The 16,989-nt window shown below is 43.5% G+C and overlaps 1 long non-coding RNA gene across 1 annotated transcript in view; it reads left to right on the forward strand.

Annotated features, from left to right (window-relative positions):
• The window catches only part of LOC131721076 (uncharacterized), a 36,549-nt gene that overhangs the window by 7,880 nt on the left and 11,680 nt on the right, over positions 1 to 16,989 (forward strand). Inside the window, exon 2 of the long non-coding RNA XR_009319847.1 lies at positions 15,108 to 15,152. This is a non-coding gene — a long non-coding RNA (uncharacterized LOC131721076). The remainder of the gene's footprint in view (positions 1 to 15,107; positions 15,153 to 16,989) is intronic.

A 16,989-nucleotide genomic window follows, 5' to 3' on the forward strand; every position in this document is an offset into this window, starting at 1 on the left:
TCAAGCACAGCTACCTTGGTTCAAACAACCTGCTGTTTACTTTTTAAACACAGTTAGAATTTTAGACCCGACTAGGCACGTTTTCTTTGTTTTGACTCAGTACTGATCAAATAAATTCCTGGATGGGACAAATAACATGACAACGAACGTGCTGCATATATAGACTTTATTAAAGAATGCCAGATACTTTTGGGTAACCGAGTTCTGGGACTGTTTCTAATCGATTTCCACATCTGTATAACTTGGTAAAGCTTTGCCTTACACTTCCAACCAATTCAGTGGATGCAGACGTGCAGTCTCAATGTATGGGCAAGTCCACACCAGACAGAGAATGTCAGCAGCAACTGTTGGGAGATGTTGCATGCTTGCCTTTTAACAAATGATAGCACTCTGTTTTAGTAAGGATGCAACTACCACTATTTTTAGGCTTTTATAGTGCTCTGAAATATTAGGTGTATTTAATGTATAAACAGGTCAGCGAAATGTCTGTGAAATCATAATTATAACCCTAATCCTAATTGGATGACTTGACCATGGGCATATGATTGAATCCATTTTTTGCCCCACTGCATTAGGTACTTGCAGGTCTTTTTTGCTTTTTAGTGACAGGCTCGTCAACAACACCAGCCATCATGACACTTCGCCAGTAAAACCAGACGCACAGGCGCACGCACCAAGTAAAACACATGACTCATACTGCATCATATGACTGCAGGTTAACGTGATTGGATAGCCGCATAGATGCAATGCAAACAACTCACTCAAGCAACACGCCCTATACCAGTAGAGTATGCTGTTGCACCGCGAGACAGTACAGCAGCCACATAAAATGTGAAAGGGAGGGATGCTGGGAAATGATGTCTTTCTTTTTCCCGTTAATGCGTAAGCGCAGCTGTGAAAGGGAGGTATACTGGGAAATGAAGTAAAACCATTTAAATGATCAAATACTTTACATTTCTGTCAAATACATTTGCTAACTAAAATTGTCACATAAGAACATAAGAACATAAGAAAGTTTACAAACGAGAGGAGGCCATTCGGCGATCTTGCTCGTTTGGTTGTTAGTAGCTTATTGATCCCAGAATCTCATCAAGCAGCTTCTTGAAGGATCCCAGGGTGTCAGCTTCAACAACATTACTGGGAAGCTGGTTCCAGACCCTCACAATTCTCTGTGTAAAAAAGTGCCTCCTATTTTCTGTTCTGAATGCCCCTTTATCTAATCTCCATTTGTGACCCCTGGTCCTTGTTTCTTTTTTCAGGTCAAAAAAGTCCCCCGGGTCGACATTGTCTATACCTTTTAGGATTTTGAGTGCTTGAATCAGATCACCGCATAGTCTTCTTTGTTCAAGACTGAATAGATTCAATTATTTTAGCCTGTCTGCACACAACATGTCTTTTAAACCCGGGATAATTCTGGTTGCTCTTCTTTGCACTCACACTAGAAAAAAAAAGAAACAACAAGCACTTAACTAGACTATATATGTGCATTTTGTGGTCATTTTTTGGACTACTGTGATGAGTCTTTTTTGCTCTGTGATTGTTGTGGTCATTCAAATGGTTTTTATGCTGACGTAGACCTATAGAACTAGTGCTTGTTTATATGTACAGTATGTAAGATGCCCCAAACAATTTCACAAAAGTGAGGGGAGCATCTTTAAAGCAGAATCAAACTTTAAATTAACAGAAGCCTTTTGTTTATTGCTTGTTCCATTACTTCAGAGAAATGTAGTAATTCATCTTACCTATACAGTGCCTTGCATAAGTATTCACCCCCCTTGGACTTTTCCACATTTTGTAGTGTTACAACCTGGAATTAAAATGAATTTAATTAGGATTTTTTTGTCACTGATCTACACAAAATAGTCCATAATGTCGAAGTGCAGAAAAAATCTACATATTTTTCAAAATTATTTAGAAATAAAAAACTGAAAAGTCTTGATTGCATAAGTATTCACCCCCTTTGCTGTGACACCCCTAAATAAGCTCTGGTGCAACCAATTGCTTTCAGAAGTCACATAATTAGTTGAATGGAGTCCACCTGTGTGCAATTAAAGTGTCACATGATCTCAGATTAAATACACCTGTTTCTGGAAGGCCCCAGAGTTTGTTAGAGAGCATATCTAAACAAACAGCATCATAAAGACCAAGGAGCTATCAAAACAAGTCCGGGATAAAGTTCTGGACAAGCACCAATCAGGGTTGGGTTATAAAAAAATATCCCAAACTTTGAACATCCCCCGGAGCACCGTTAAATCCATTATTAAAAAATGGAAACAATATGGCACAACCGCGACTCTGCCTAGAGAAGGCCGTCCACCAAAACTCAGTGACCAGGTAAGGAGGGCATTAGTCAGAGAAGCAACCAAAAGGCCAATGGTAACTCTGAAGGAGCTGGAGAGATCCACAGCTGAGATAGGAGAAACCGTCCATGGGACAACTATAACCTGGACACTCCACAAAGCTGGGCTTTATGGAAGAGTGGCGAGAAGAAAGCCATTGCTGAAAAAAACCCACGTCAAATCCTGTTTGGATTTTGCCAAAAGGCATGTGGAAAAAGATGAGACCAAAATTGAACTTTTTGGCCTTAGTGCAAAATTCTATGTGTGGCGCAAAGCCAACACTGCTCATCACCCTGAGAACACTATCCCCACGGTGAAGCATGGTGGTGGCAGTATCATGTTATGGGGATGCTTTTCATCGGCAGAGACTGGGAAACTGGTCAGGATTGAGGGCAAGATGGATGGAGCCAAATACAGGGAAATTCTAGTGAAAACCTGTTTCAGTCTGCAAGAGACCTGGGACTGGGGCAGAGGTTCACCTTCCAGCAGGACAATGACCCTAAACACACAGCCAAAGCTACACTGGAGTGGTTTAAAAACAAGAACCTGAATGTCTTAGAATGGCCCAGTCAAAGCCCAGACCTCAATCCGATTGAGAATCTGTGGCAAGACTTAAAAATTGCTGTTCACCAACGGTCCCCATCCAACTTGACAGAGCTTGAACAATTTTGCCAAGAAGAATGGGCAAAAATTGCAGGATCCAGATGTGCAAAGCTGGAGAGACTTACCCAAAAAGACTCACAGCTGTAATTGCTGCCAAAGGTGCTTCTACCAAGTATTGACTCAGGGGGGTGAATACTTATGCAACCAACAAATTCTTATCTTTTTTGTTTAATTAACTTTTGTGTCACAATAAAAAATATTTTGCACCTTCAAAATGTTAAGTATGTTGTGTAAATCAAATGGTAAAAATCCCAATTAAATCCATTTTAATTCCAGGTTGTAACACTACAAAATGTGGAAAAGTCCAAGGGGGGTGAATACTTATGCAAGGCACTGTAATAGCTAGCTCTAAGCATTAATCCTGGCTGTCTAACCTCTATGCTGGATATTTGCCACTAAGCATATCTGTACATGTATTCAGAATTGCTAGTCAAGGTTTACAATATTTTAAATCTTTATTATCCTCCATTGGCGATACAGACTTGCAGTAGGTACCATCTTCAACACAAATTGTTCAGTATCATAATATCGGGATATGTGGAGTCTGTCTGTCTGATTTTCTGTCTGTACGTCCAACTTATTTTAACATACTGTATACCTGGAGAGCCACTGTCCCAATTGTGATGAATCTTACAAAGGACACTCTTTAGCACAAATTATTCAGTACATCAGAATATGGAGTTATATGGAGGGTGGGTGCCTGTCTGTCCTACTGTCTGCATATCACGCATATATATGAACCAATTTGTATGAAACTTGGAAAGGACACTCTTTAGTTATTAAGATCATAATCTGGTGGAATGTGGAGACATCCTGTTTGTCTATCTGTCATGAAACTTACATTCTTAAATGAATGTACTGCATAGTGAAAATAGGTCAAAGTGACCAACTTTTTGCTAAATTATATTTGTCATTGATTAAAAACTGTATACTCATCTAAAGGAAAAGTGACAAATGTCACTTGTGATCTTGATTTTTTGGTCCTTTGGGTTTTAGGTTATTTAGCATGGTCCCAGGTCCCAAGTATAGAGAAGTGGTGTTTCTATAATGGTGGTCTTTATTACAGATTTGACATCGTATTAGTTGGACAGCAAGCAATATTTAGTTACTAGCTATTTCATCCACAACTATACAAAAATGGTATTATTATTATTATTATTATTATTATTATTATTATTATTATTATTATTATTAGTTTATTTGGCAGGCGCCTTTATCCAAAGCGACATACAGATGTTACAGAGGAATGCAAGGTTACAGTGCAAAAACAATATTTAAATGCAGTATAGTTTACTGTGAGTGCAAATACTACCAGAATACAATATGAGATAAGAAGTAACAAGGATTAAGACCATTTGTAGCTACAATGACATAATAGTAGTGCAATAGTGCAAGGATAGTGGATTAGCTAAGCATCCAGTAACATGGTGCTTAGGTCAGACAAGTCCAATGCATACATAGGAAGAGAGGTAAATCTGTTTTTCATCACAGTTGAAAATAATTAGTCATTCATACCAGCTTTCCCATATAGAATGATGTTTAAAGAAAATCTTTACTCCTGTCTTATAAGTGAGCCAAATAAATATCTTGTAGACAAGGCTCAGAAGACCCATGTAGTCTAGCAGCAAGGCCAGAGGCATTATCATTTCCTTTGCTTTACCCAACCAAAAGGCTTCCTCTTTCAGAAGAGGGGAATGTGGATCAGAACCCGTTTCTCTGCTCTGTATTTTCTGCCATCGTTCTCTTATAGGCTTTGATGTATTCCTCTTGTCCATCGATCAGTCTCAAGATGGAGCAGTGTGCACAGAGCTGCTTGTATCAGTCAGGTCCTGTGTGTTGAACGCAAACATACAGCTTCCTACATTAAGGATGCCCATTACGCTTATTACAGATTTCAAGAGACTGGTATTCATCTTGTCTTCATCTACCGAAGTTCACAATATATCCAAGACATGTTGTGTTTGGGTATTACAGCTGCCATGATGTGTGTGTTCAAGATTGTCTGATGTCAAGATTATACTGGGTGTGTTAAGTAACTGAGCGTCTCAGAGTGAGAATCTTTCTGCTCACTCAGATCACCGATGAAATCTGCTCCACAGTGCTCTAAGTTGCTCAGAGGGAGTGGAACTGAGCAGTGGGCTCTTCCACTGAGCTGCTCTAAGGAGCTCACTTACTTTACGTGCCCACTGTATATTGTAAAGTAGGTAGTTGGGTGCTGAGGGTGCAATGTGATGACATGTGGTAACATCATAAACTACAGAACATGTCAGTGGTTTTTAATTTCATCACTAACAATATAATGCCTTGGCCATTTAAATCAAATGAAAATTCTCTGAATTATAGACAGTATAGAATTAATATTCATATACTTAGCCTAGCTTTTAATGAGTTATACTTGTGCTGTTGGGAAAATCCTTTTTACAGATCAACACATGTTGCAGCATTATAACTCTCTTGTGTTCAGGGTTTTTATGGTTTTTTGCTAATTTTCTTATACCTTAAATATTAGAGTGAAAGTGAGCAAAGCACAGGAAGTTGTTACCAGGAAGTTGTTACCAGGAAGTAGAAGAAGCAACTTTTACTTCTATGGCGTTGTCTTTGAAATATCTGCATTATTATTACAAAGTGATGTACAAAATACAAGCAAGACCTTCAACAGAAGAAAAAGGGGATATGTAATATTATTGGTAGTGCAAAGAAAATAAATACATTTTAAATTGGTTAGCACTAATTACATTTCTGGGGCGGGGGGTGTATGTGAGAAATACCTTTTTTTTTTTGTTTACAGATTGTCACCTGAAATTTGGCCCATTCAGGCAACTGAAAATATTGATTTATACTACAGCCAGAGAGACGTGCAGCAATAGCATTAAAGGATTAAACATCTTTTACTTTTGACCTCAGATTGTAGCGATTTCACTTTTTGCTTTTCTATTTCTGCAATTTCAGTAATATTTTTTTAAAAGTATGGGGGATGTGTGTTTTATTTATTTTGTTTTGATTTTTGAACATTGGAATTAGGTGTGGTGTTTTATGCACGGAATGACATCTGTACACAGAATACCATAACATTACATTTGAATGCAGCAAGGCAGTCTGTTAACTTTACACCAACTTTACACCGTCAGACACATATTTGTATTTGTAGAATATTGAAGCAAGCAAACTTCTTGATCTGCCCTACAATATTAATCTCGATACTTAATGGCAAAATTTGAGACATTTAAAAACACTGAAGGGCCTTGTGTATAAGGCAGTTCAACCGGAAAACAATGTGTAGGAGCTTGTACTGACCTCTAGTGGTTCATCATTCACAATAATTTACTATTTTTAAAAAAAAGTGTTTTGTTTATGCTGGAAATTAACATGCAAGAAAAAAATGTGCCTTTTAAAAACTAGACATTTCAAATGTTTTTTTAAAAAATACATAAAAGTTTGGAGAAATGCAAATTACGTATTTCTATTAAGTATTATATTGACTATTTCTATTAAGTATTATAATGGCATCAACAAAGGTGTCTATAGTATGTTATTAACGGTGTAATTCCTAGATGAAGAACATATTGCCCCAAGGTATATATTATCCAGTATCCAATAATAAAAACAAGCCAGCCCCAGCTCTATAGTAGTACTCCATTAAGGCTGACTTTTCACTAAAAATAATAAAAATAATAATAATTTTAATATATTTTAATTAATCAAAATGATCATGGACAAGACAAACCTGCCCCAGCATGACACCAGAGGTGAAATTGTTGGGTTATTATCATAACCCTGGTTCCCTGAAATAGGAATATTAATCATTACAAAATGGGTGTTTCCCTTTAAGACGCCCAAACTGAAAAACTCTATACCAGAGATTCCCGCCAGAGTAGGGAGGCGTTGCTGAGGCTCTGCCCCACTACCATAAGCAGCAGCCAGCCCTACAATCATCGTCATTTTCTTCAAATTGCGACCATGAACGCTGTGACCCCGAAATTATTGGTTAATATTCCTATTTCAGGGAACCAGGGTTATAATAATAACCTAACGTTCCTTTTCAAGTAGGGAATATTAACCATTACAAAATGGGTGAGTATACCCAAGCTGTCTCAAGGACATGGTATACAACCCCATGCAAGCTAGTAACCGGTTGTGTAACAAAATGCTCCAAGAACATTAAGACTCACCTCTAATGTTATATTGTGAGGGACGCCACCCTCACTACTCTTGTGCCAAATCCAGGATTCTGCGGGTCCACGACATTCAGCTGATAGAATCTGGCAAACATATGGGAGGATGCCCACACTGCTGCACTGCATATTTCCTGGATAGATGCTCCGTGGAACAATGCCCATGAAGTCAACTGACCCCTGGTGGAATGGCCAGTGAGCTTCTCAGGCAGGGGCAGATTGACCAGTTCATATGTAGTCTGTACTGTGCCTGCTAACCATTTGGACAGACACTGTTTAGACAGAGCCTGTCCCTGGGACTTAGCACCATAACAAACAAACAGTTGTTCTGACTGCCTCCAGCTTTTAGTTCTCTCCACATAGTATGCTAACGCCTGCACTGGGCAAAGTGTATGGAGTTGGCGCTCCTTGTCAGATTGGAAAAGATGGGGATGGAAGCCTCCAATTCCATCGACTGATTCATGTGGAAAGCCGAGATGGTCTTGGGCAGAAAAGTTGGGTTAGTACGAAGTGTGACCTTCGTTCTGCCCTCTGAAAAATTTAGACAAGCTTTCGAAATAGATAATGCTTGCATTTCACTCACCCTCTTAGCGGAGGTGATGGCAAGCAAGAAAGCTGTCTTGAAGGACACAAATTTTTGCTCAGCAGAATGCATGGGCTCAAATGGAGGTTTTGTCAGTGCATTAAGCACCACATTTAACCTCCAGCGAGGAAGCAAATCCTTCAGGAAGTAGATTTTCACATGGCACACCGAAATGGCTGCCAGATAGACCTTTATAGTACAGAGGGATTTCCCCTCATCAAATAGGTCTTGTAAAAATTGCAGTATAACTGGAGTATGGCATTTCATAGGTTCCACGAGCCAAACACCTGGAATACGCCCCACATGTACCCATATTGAGAATGAGTAGACACCATCCTAGCATTTTGCAGGGTGTCAAACACCCTGTTTGATAGTCCAAGTCGGCTCAAGTGCAGCCGTTCAGGGGCCAAGCCCAGAGCTGCAGGCTCGATGGGTTGAGGTGCCACAAAGTGCCCTGCACCTGACTGAGCAGGTCGCAATGCATCGGCAGTTCCCACGGCTGGCCGCTCAGGAGCTGCTTCAGGGAGAAGAACCAGACTCTCCTGGGCCAGTAAGGGGCTATTGGGAGCACCCTGGCCCTGCCCTGTCTGATCTTCTCCAGACACAGAGGGAGCAGGGCAAGCGGTGGAAAAGCATAGAGTAGACGTGCTGGCCACAGGTGTGCCAGAGCATCTACTGCCAGAGGTCCCCTGTCTCCCTTTATGGAGAACCACAGGGGAAAGTATGTCGACTCCTGAGAGGCAAAGAGATCCACCTCTACCCTCTTGAACCTCTCCCAAATGAGGCTCATAACCTCGGGATGGAGTCTCCACTCTGCACCCCCCTCAAAAGTAGGTCCGCAGCCCAGTTGATCACCCCCGGCAGGTGGACTGCCCGGAGTGGGAGGAGGTTCACTTGTGCCCACAGCAGAAGCTTGTTGTCCATCCGGATGAGCCTGGAGTTAGACGCGTCTGTGGTGATGACCTCTCTCCTGATGACGCTGCCCAGCGCTACACATAGGCGTAGATGAGCCGGCTGTTTCCACCAGGAGAGCGCCTGTAGACATTGATTTCACAAGCTTACTGCGGTTCAACACCGTTTGGCGAACTGTGTAGTTGAACCAAAGCTGCAGATGGCGCATATGTAGAAGACTCAGTGGGAGGGTATTTGACGCTGCTGCCATCAAACCCAGAAGCCTCTGGAAAACCACTACTGAGTTGAAACAACTCTAGGCCGGCGGTTACTCTCACCGCTCTGTCCTCCGACAGGGTGGCCAACATGAGCTCAGAGTCCAAGCGCACCCCTAGATAGGTGACTATCTTGGCGGGCACTAGTTGACGCTATGCTTTGTTCCCTTTCAGACCTAATCAATGTAGGTGGCTGGTGACGAGTTCTGTGTGCTCCCGTGCTTGTACTGGAGACCCTGCACAGATGAGCCAGTCGCCCAGATAGTTGAGGACTTTGAATCTCAATGGAGCCAGAACAGCTTCCATGCACTTTGTAAACACGCGTGGAGCTAGAGAAAGGCCGAAAGGGAGAACACAGAACTGGCATTTGTTTTATGGGAATGTGGAAATAGGTATCTTTTAGGTTCTCCAAGGTGAACCAATCGCCTGGCCTGATGGACTGCAACAGCCGTCGAACCGTCTCTGACTCAGGTACAGGTTCACCTGTCTGAGATCGAGAAAATATCTGGAGTAGAACCCCCAGATCTTGTTGGGGGGGGGGGGTCTACTATGTAAATGGTCCACTTTTGCAGCAAAACTGCTACCTCCTGAGCCACCTGGGTGGCGGCTTGTGGGTCCATGACAGTTGTTATTGGAAAGGAGGGGGGCCGCATTGAAATTGGAAAGAATAAGCAATTTGCTACTGGTTCCAGTAGTCCAGGTGTCTCCTGGAGAAAGAGCTCTGGGCTTGTGGCAGCAATGACCTAGGGCTGTTTCTTTGCCTGTGGCAAAGCCTGTGTTTGTTGTCTAGGCACAGAACACTTAAAAGCACGCCTGCCACTGCAGAAAGCGGTAGCAGGCTGCCTCCGGGCGGGCCCGCACGAAGAAGCAGCAGCCTGCAGAACTAGTCTGTTCTGTGGTCTAGGGTGCCACTGTGGTGCAGGCTTGCGATTTGGAAGAAGGCGCACCAACTCCCGGGTGGACTTCCTTGCATGCTACGACAGCTGTAGCATTTCATCTACCACAGGACCAAATCTGTGGCTTGGAGTGATGGGAGCATCCAGTAAAGTGGTCTTATCTCCATCCAGCACTTGTGCCTGCGAGAGCCAAAGCTATCTGCGTGCAGCCACCAATGCTGCCAGGTTCCTGCCTATAGCTTGTCCACTAAGCGTGGACAGCCTGAGCAGGTTCCTTGAGATCAAGCGCAACTCGTCTAACTGGAGAGACGAGGGCTTGCGGTGTCAGCAATGGACCTGATAAGGTGAGCCTGGTAAGCTACAAGGATGCTGTTGTAGCTTCACAGCCTAGCAGAGAAAGCACTAGCTGTATATGCTTTCTTGAGAATGACCTCAGTCACTCTGCATTGCTTGTTTGGACAGGCTGCGTCCTTGGAAAGCAAGGACAAGTTAGAAGGCTGAACATGTGAAGCAATGGGGACCGCTACTGGTGGAAAGTGGGTAAGACCCAGCTTGTCAGCACCAGAAACCCTGTATAGTTCATCTATTGAACAGGAAACCGTCACAGCCGTGGCAGGATATTCCAAGGTGGACTGTAACTCGTACAGAGAGTCCGGGTGGACCGGAGGGGCAGCAGGGGTAACTGTCGGCTGTTCATCATAAATAGAGCACCTTTCAGTCTGCGCTGCAGGCCAGGGCACCTGTAACACTGCAGTCGCTCGCTGCATTAAAGGCATAAGCTCGGCTGAAAGCAAGAGCTGTGCCACCGGCATGTCAGACTCTGCATCATCTGATGGGAGGACCAGCTGACCATCCACCTCCTCCGAGGCAGCAATAGAGAGCATGTCATCTATCTCATCAGTCACTGTCTGCAAGGGTGCAGGCGGAGCAGTCGGTGACACTGCTGGCAGTGACGATGGAGCTGAGCAGCAGTTCCGCAGGGATTGCTTGCTGGCTTGAAACCGCTTCCCAGATCTTGTCGATCTGCCCCCTGCTGAATGTGATCATGGGCTTTTGCTCTTTTTTTTTTGGTACTGTATATCACCTGCACACTGCACTAGACACTTGGTACCGACACTCTGTGCCTACACATGTACTCGGTACCGACGCTCGGTACCTACACGTGTACTCGGTGCCGACACAGTACTCTCAGCACCAACACTCAAATGCACTTGGTACAGACACTCAGTACTGAAGCAGTAACCTCAAACTCGCAAGCGAGATCGGGGCCGATAAATCGCAGTTACTACAAGTGGCACGTTAGCAGGGATGCCTATCTGCAAGTCAGCCACTGGCTAAACTGTGTAGTCAGTGCAAACACCAAACCAGCAGAAGCCTGCACCGAAACACTAACCTCGGTCCTTAAGGATAGGGAGCGACGAGTCGCAGTTACTGTATGTGGTGAATCAACAGGGATGCCCACCTGCGAGTCAGCCACTGGCTAATTCTAAATTTGCACATGAAAATAGAAACAGCCTGCTTCAAAAAGCCTTTGCAATAGCACTGCAGAAGCAGGACTAAAACAGCATCGAGCTGCTAGTAGGAATGCCTACAGTAGCTGCTCGGAATTTTACAATACTTACCTCTGTAAGAATGAAAAACAGAAAAACATATATACACACCGGTGGAAACGAAAGCGAAACCACACTGTCCACAAAATATTCTTATATTTATTTATGTAATAAATACACAATAAAAGGGTGAGCGGTGGGAAGGCACTGGTGTGCCAATGCATCTATTCCCAGTGGGTCCCTGCCTCCTAATATGGAGAACCAGAGGAGACAGTGGGTTGATTCCTGGGAGGCAAAGAGGTCTATCTCTGCTCTGCCGAATCTCTTATAGATGAGGCTCACCACCTTGAGAGGAGGTCCGTCGCCCAGTTCATCACCCCGGGCAGCTGTGAGAGGAGGTTCTCGTGCACCCACAGCAAAAGGTCGCGGGCACAGATGGAGACTGGGTGACAAGAGGCCACCCTAGTGGTTGATGTATGCCACCACTGTTATGTTGTCTGTACGGACAAGCACATGTCTGCCTTGAATCTCCTGCAAAAAATTCTGCAAGGCGAGGTAAACTGCCTGCATCTCTAAAATATTGATGTGGAGACCCTGCCATGGGGGGTTCCACACACCCCGGCCATTCCACACAGCGCCCCAGCCCAGGCTGGACGCGTCTGTGATGACGATCTCCCTTCTGGTGACACTGCCCAGCGCTATGCCTAGACGTGTATGCGACGGCTATTTCCATCAAGAGAGTAAGCTTTATACAGTGGTGGGACACTGTTAATCAGGCCCAAGAGTTTCTATTATGTTACTACAGTGAGCTCTCTGTTGAGCTCCTGTGGCAATGTGCCCCGCCCCTGTGTGCATTTGTGTGTTATATGTTGTATGTTGCGTGCGTGTGTTAATGTTGGTGTATAGATTGGTACACGGGATATAAACGGGTCTGTGTTTCACGTGTATTAAAAAGTGTAGATTTGTATTTAGGCACGAGGAGAGCACAAATCACTTCACGTGCTGGTTAAATGTAATATGTGAGCACGGGGTTGCACAGAATTAATTCACGTGCTGGGATTCAAGTGAATAATTAATTAGTAATTGAATCCCAGCACAACAGTATATATAGAGACACGTAGCACTCGGGGTTGGGTGTTCGAGAGTGGAGAACGGGAGAGAGAGAAGGAGAAACTAAATAGCAAAATAAGATCGTAAATATAAGTGTTTATACTCACCGTGTTTGTTTGTCTCTCCGTGCACCGTTTGTTAAGTGTTTAGTACGTTTTGTTTGTCTCTTTATTTTGGCGTGAAGTGCCGTGTCCTGTGTTTTTGTTGTTGCAAACCTTTTATTTTCTGTTCCGTTATTAAATGCAATTAAATGCAATCACGCCAAAACCCCATCTCTCTGTTTATTTATTTCCTGCTGCTGGTCTGACGCCACCCACTCCGGCCGTCTTTGTGACACGTGGTGTCATCGTGGGATACTAGCGCCTCCAAGCGTCAGACCAGGAGAGGGGGTTTTGTGAAAAAAAAAAAAAAATAGTAAAGCGAGGATGGGAAGAAAGAGCTGCAGGAAGCAGCAGAAGCAGCAGCAGCAACAACAGCTGCAGCCCTCATCCTGCATGCCGGGCTGGGAGGGGCACATTGCCACAGCTCCAAATAGGTGGCTATTGTCTGCACTCTGCCATCCAACAGAGTGGCCAGCATGGACCCAGAGTCCAAGCACACTCTGAGAAAGGAGGCTGTCTGGGAAGGCGTGAGCTGGCTTTTCGCATGATTCCCCGTAAGACCCACCGTTGAAGGTGGGACTTGACAATTTCCGTGTGGGCCTGTGCCTGTGCTGGAGTGTGACAGGTTAGCATCACGGCCAAACTGAGAGACTAAGAGACAAGAAAGATGCAGTTTAATTGTCGTTGAACATGTTTATTTACAACACTAAACAGTACAGACAAAACACATTAACAAAATAAAAGGCACAAGGTGTCGAAAAGTAGAATGGACTGATGACCGAGGGAGATGTTAGGAAGACACGGGTGTTCAGGACGTTTCATTGATCAATGATGTTTTATTTTTTTTCAAGGCAGCCAAATTCAGAAATAATTAACAAAATAAAAAATTGCAAAATAAAAATAATTAAACAAAAAAAATATATCAAAAGGTTGCCAACTGCTGTATAGTATTAAACCACTTATTTAACTGTGGGAAGTTCAGTATACTTTAAAGTCTTAAACTGAAACTTTATAAACGCTAAAACAGCAAAGTATAAAATAAAGACTAATTTACTCACACTTCTGAGGAACACTCTATACCTTTAGTACTTTAGCAAGGACACCTGCAATACGCAACCTTCAGGCTTAAACTCTCCCTCCCTGACTGAACTTGGGGAGGCCTTTTAAAGCCTTGCCCACACTGAACTCCACCTTTCAGGAGATGCCATCAGTAACATTAACAGGTAGGTACAAGTCATGACATCTATAAAAATACAATACATGTCAAAACAACATTTCTTTTCCTTCTATGGAAACACAGTGCTTCCAGACTGTCATTCCTTTACATTATATTACATTACATTATTATTATTATTATTATTATTTATTTCTTAGCAGGCGCCCTTATCCAGGGCGACTTACAATCGCAAGCAAATACAAATACATTCAAGTGTTACAATACAATTCATACAATAAGAGCAAGAAATACAATAATTTTTTCAAGTGTGACAAACCACAATTCAATAATACAGCAGATAATAGTGAAAGTTACATCAGGATATGATTAAATAGTGATAGTTACATCAGGATATGATTAAGTACAACACACTACAGGTTAAACACTTGGCAGATTACAATATTCTGAAGTACAGGATTAAATGCAGTAAAATAGGGGGCAGATAAGAGCAAAATAAAGCATATTTAAATGAAGGGTGATAGTGTCCCAGGATACAAACAGAGGAGTTCTACAGGTGCTCTTTGAAGAGGTGAGTCTTAAGGAGGCGCCGGAATGTGGTCAGGGACTGGGCAGTCCTGACATCTGTAGGAAGGTCGTTCCACCACTGCGGAGCAAGGGTGGAGAAGGAGCGGGCTCTGGAGGCAGGGGAGCGTAGCGGAGGTAGAGCCAGTCTTCTAGTGCAGGCGGAGCGGAGAGGTCGAGTGGGGGTGTAGGGAGAGATGAGGGTCTGGAGGTAGCTGGGTGCAGTCTGGTCAAGGCATCTGTAGGCTAGTACAAGAGTCTTGAACTGGATGCGAGCGGTGATCGGGAGCCAGTGGAGTAGTGGAGTAGCGTGTACGAAGCGAGGTAGAGATAGCACCAGGCGAGCAGCAGAGTTCTGGATGAGCTGGAGCGGACGGGTGGCGGATGCAGGGAGGCCAGCCAGGAGGGAGTTGCAGTAGTCTAGGCGGGAGAGTACCAGGGCCTGGACCAGGAGCTGGGTAGCATAGTTGGTGAGGAAGGGTCGGATTCTTCGGATGTTGCTCAGGAAGAATCGGCAAGTGCGTGCCACTTGCGTGCGTGCGTGCATTACATATCAATGCAGTGCTTTCTCATTTAGAAAAAGTTCTAATCTTATAGACTAACATTAGGCATACAGTATATAGTGAATATTAACACAGAACTAGAAAAAAAACACTATTTCTGTATAAACAGCAGATATAACTCTCTTGCTGAAAATAGATGTGTGCACTCATCTCCTGTCAACAAAGCAAGCAGAGCGTCACCTACTATTAATACTTTAACACATTTTTTTTCTTTTTTCTTTTACAGAGCGACCCGACAGAACAACTCAGCGGAACCGCAGACATAATGCAGGTAAGTTTAAAAATAAATTCCTTTCCATTTTTAGCACCTGGTTAGACTTCCTGGTTAAGTCCGTCAGAACAGCTGCTTGATTAGAAAAGTCCGGAATGAACCGTCGATACCACCCCACTAAGCCCAGGAATGAACGTACCTGATTCTTAGTGTTAGGTTGAGTACATGCTCGTATGGCTTTGACCTTGTTCACTTGAGGTTTTATTAATCCTCCTCCTAATACATAGCCCAAGTACTGGACGATAGCCTTAGCCAGGGTACACTTGCTGGTGTTGACCACCAGACCTGCATGACCGATCCTCTCGAAGACGTCCTTTAAGTGCTGCAAGTGTTCCTCCCACGATGCACTGTAGATGACGATGTCATCAATGTAGGCAGCTGCATAGCTTTCTGCCCCTCATAGCACCTGGTCCATGAGCCGTTGGAAAGTAGCGGCTGCTCCATGCAGCCCAAACGGCATCACAGTGAACTGGTAAAGACCACTTGGCACTTTGAGAGACAAATGACTCATCTCAGGGAAAGTTGAAGGTCCCTGAACAATGGGAAAGTATTGCTCCTTTATCTCCTCTACAATAGAACAGGCCCAAAACTGGTTAGCAACTGTCTCTTTCCTAGGCACCCACTCTTTTAACAGGTTGATGTGGTATACCTGGGTTTTCTTTCTTTGAAAGTAATCCTGAACTTTACAGGTAGCCAGTTCAGTGTTTTTCATATCTGGTAAGGATCCTAGCAGCAGCAATTTGTACCAGCTGCAGTCGGTTTATGGTGCGTGACAGAAGACCACCATAGAGAGAGTTGCAGTAGTCGAGTCGAGAGGAGATGAATGCATGAAGAGTATCTCTGCATCCGGGAGGGAAAGGTAGGGACAGACCTTTGAAATGTTTCGGAGTTGGTAGAAGGAGGATTTGACTACAGAGGAGATTTGGGCATCAAAGGAGAGGTTACTATCCTGAAGTACACCAAGGCTTTGTACAGTGGGGGAAGGTAGCAGCAGACAGTTTCCGAGGTTCAAGACAGCAATATTGAGATTCTTGAGTTGAGTTTTCGATCCTACTAGAAGAAGTTCAGATTTGTTGGTGTTCAGCTGAAGAAAATTGGCAGATATCCAGCCCTCAATGTCTTGGATGCAAGCTGAGAGCCAGACCATGACAGAGGGACATCCAGATCCAGGATAGCTGGTGTATGACGTCAGACCCGGAAGACAATACTCACACACAAGGCAGGACTGGGGTAATGAATGCGCTGCTTGCTTATAAATAAAAGATTGAAACAAAACACAGAACAAACAAAACAGCATATTGGCCAAAAGAGACAAACAAAACAAACAGACATGAAACAAACAAGTATCATGCTGGTGGTAAAACAGCACGTGTAGCAATTGTTATTGGTTTTTAGTTTCTCTTTACGCTTTACTTTGCTTTACCTCCCAGCCCTCGTTCCGCCTCTGAACACACTTCCCGTTCAGCCAAAGCTGCAGGTCTTTTATAGTGGTGACCGAGGGATTAACTAGCTATCAATTATTTTATTAACCCCTCGGTCACATTTTGCATAGGTTTAATAAATCTGCGTGACTGTCACCTTATTAAATAATTACAAGCCAACAGTCACGCAATCTCACGAGTAATTAAAAAATACAAATAATAGCTGTAATAATACAAAATAATACAAAACATGCACAGGGGTGAGGAGTACCCCGTCACACTGCCACATGGAGACTGGACATAAATTAGCCAGTCGTCCAGATAACTGAGCACTCTGATGCCTTTGAGCCTCAATGGGGCCAAGATAGCTTCCATGCATTTCGAGAAGACACATGGAGCTAGGGAGAGGCCAAATT

The sequence above is a fragment of the Acipenser ruthenus genome, chromosome 3 (assembly GCF_902713425.1).
Source record: "Acipenser ruthenus chromosome 3, fAciRut3.2 maternal haplotype, whole genome shotgun sequence".
In the NCBI taxonomy this organism is placed as follows: Eukaryota; Metazoa; Chordata; class Actinopteri; order Acipenseriformes; family Acipenseridae; genus Acipenser; species Acipenser ruthenus.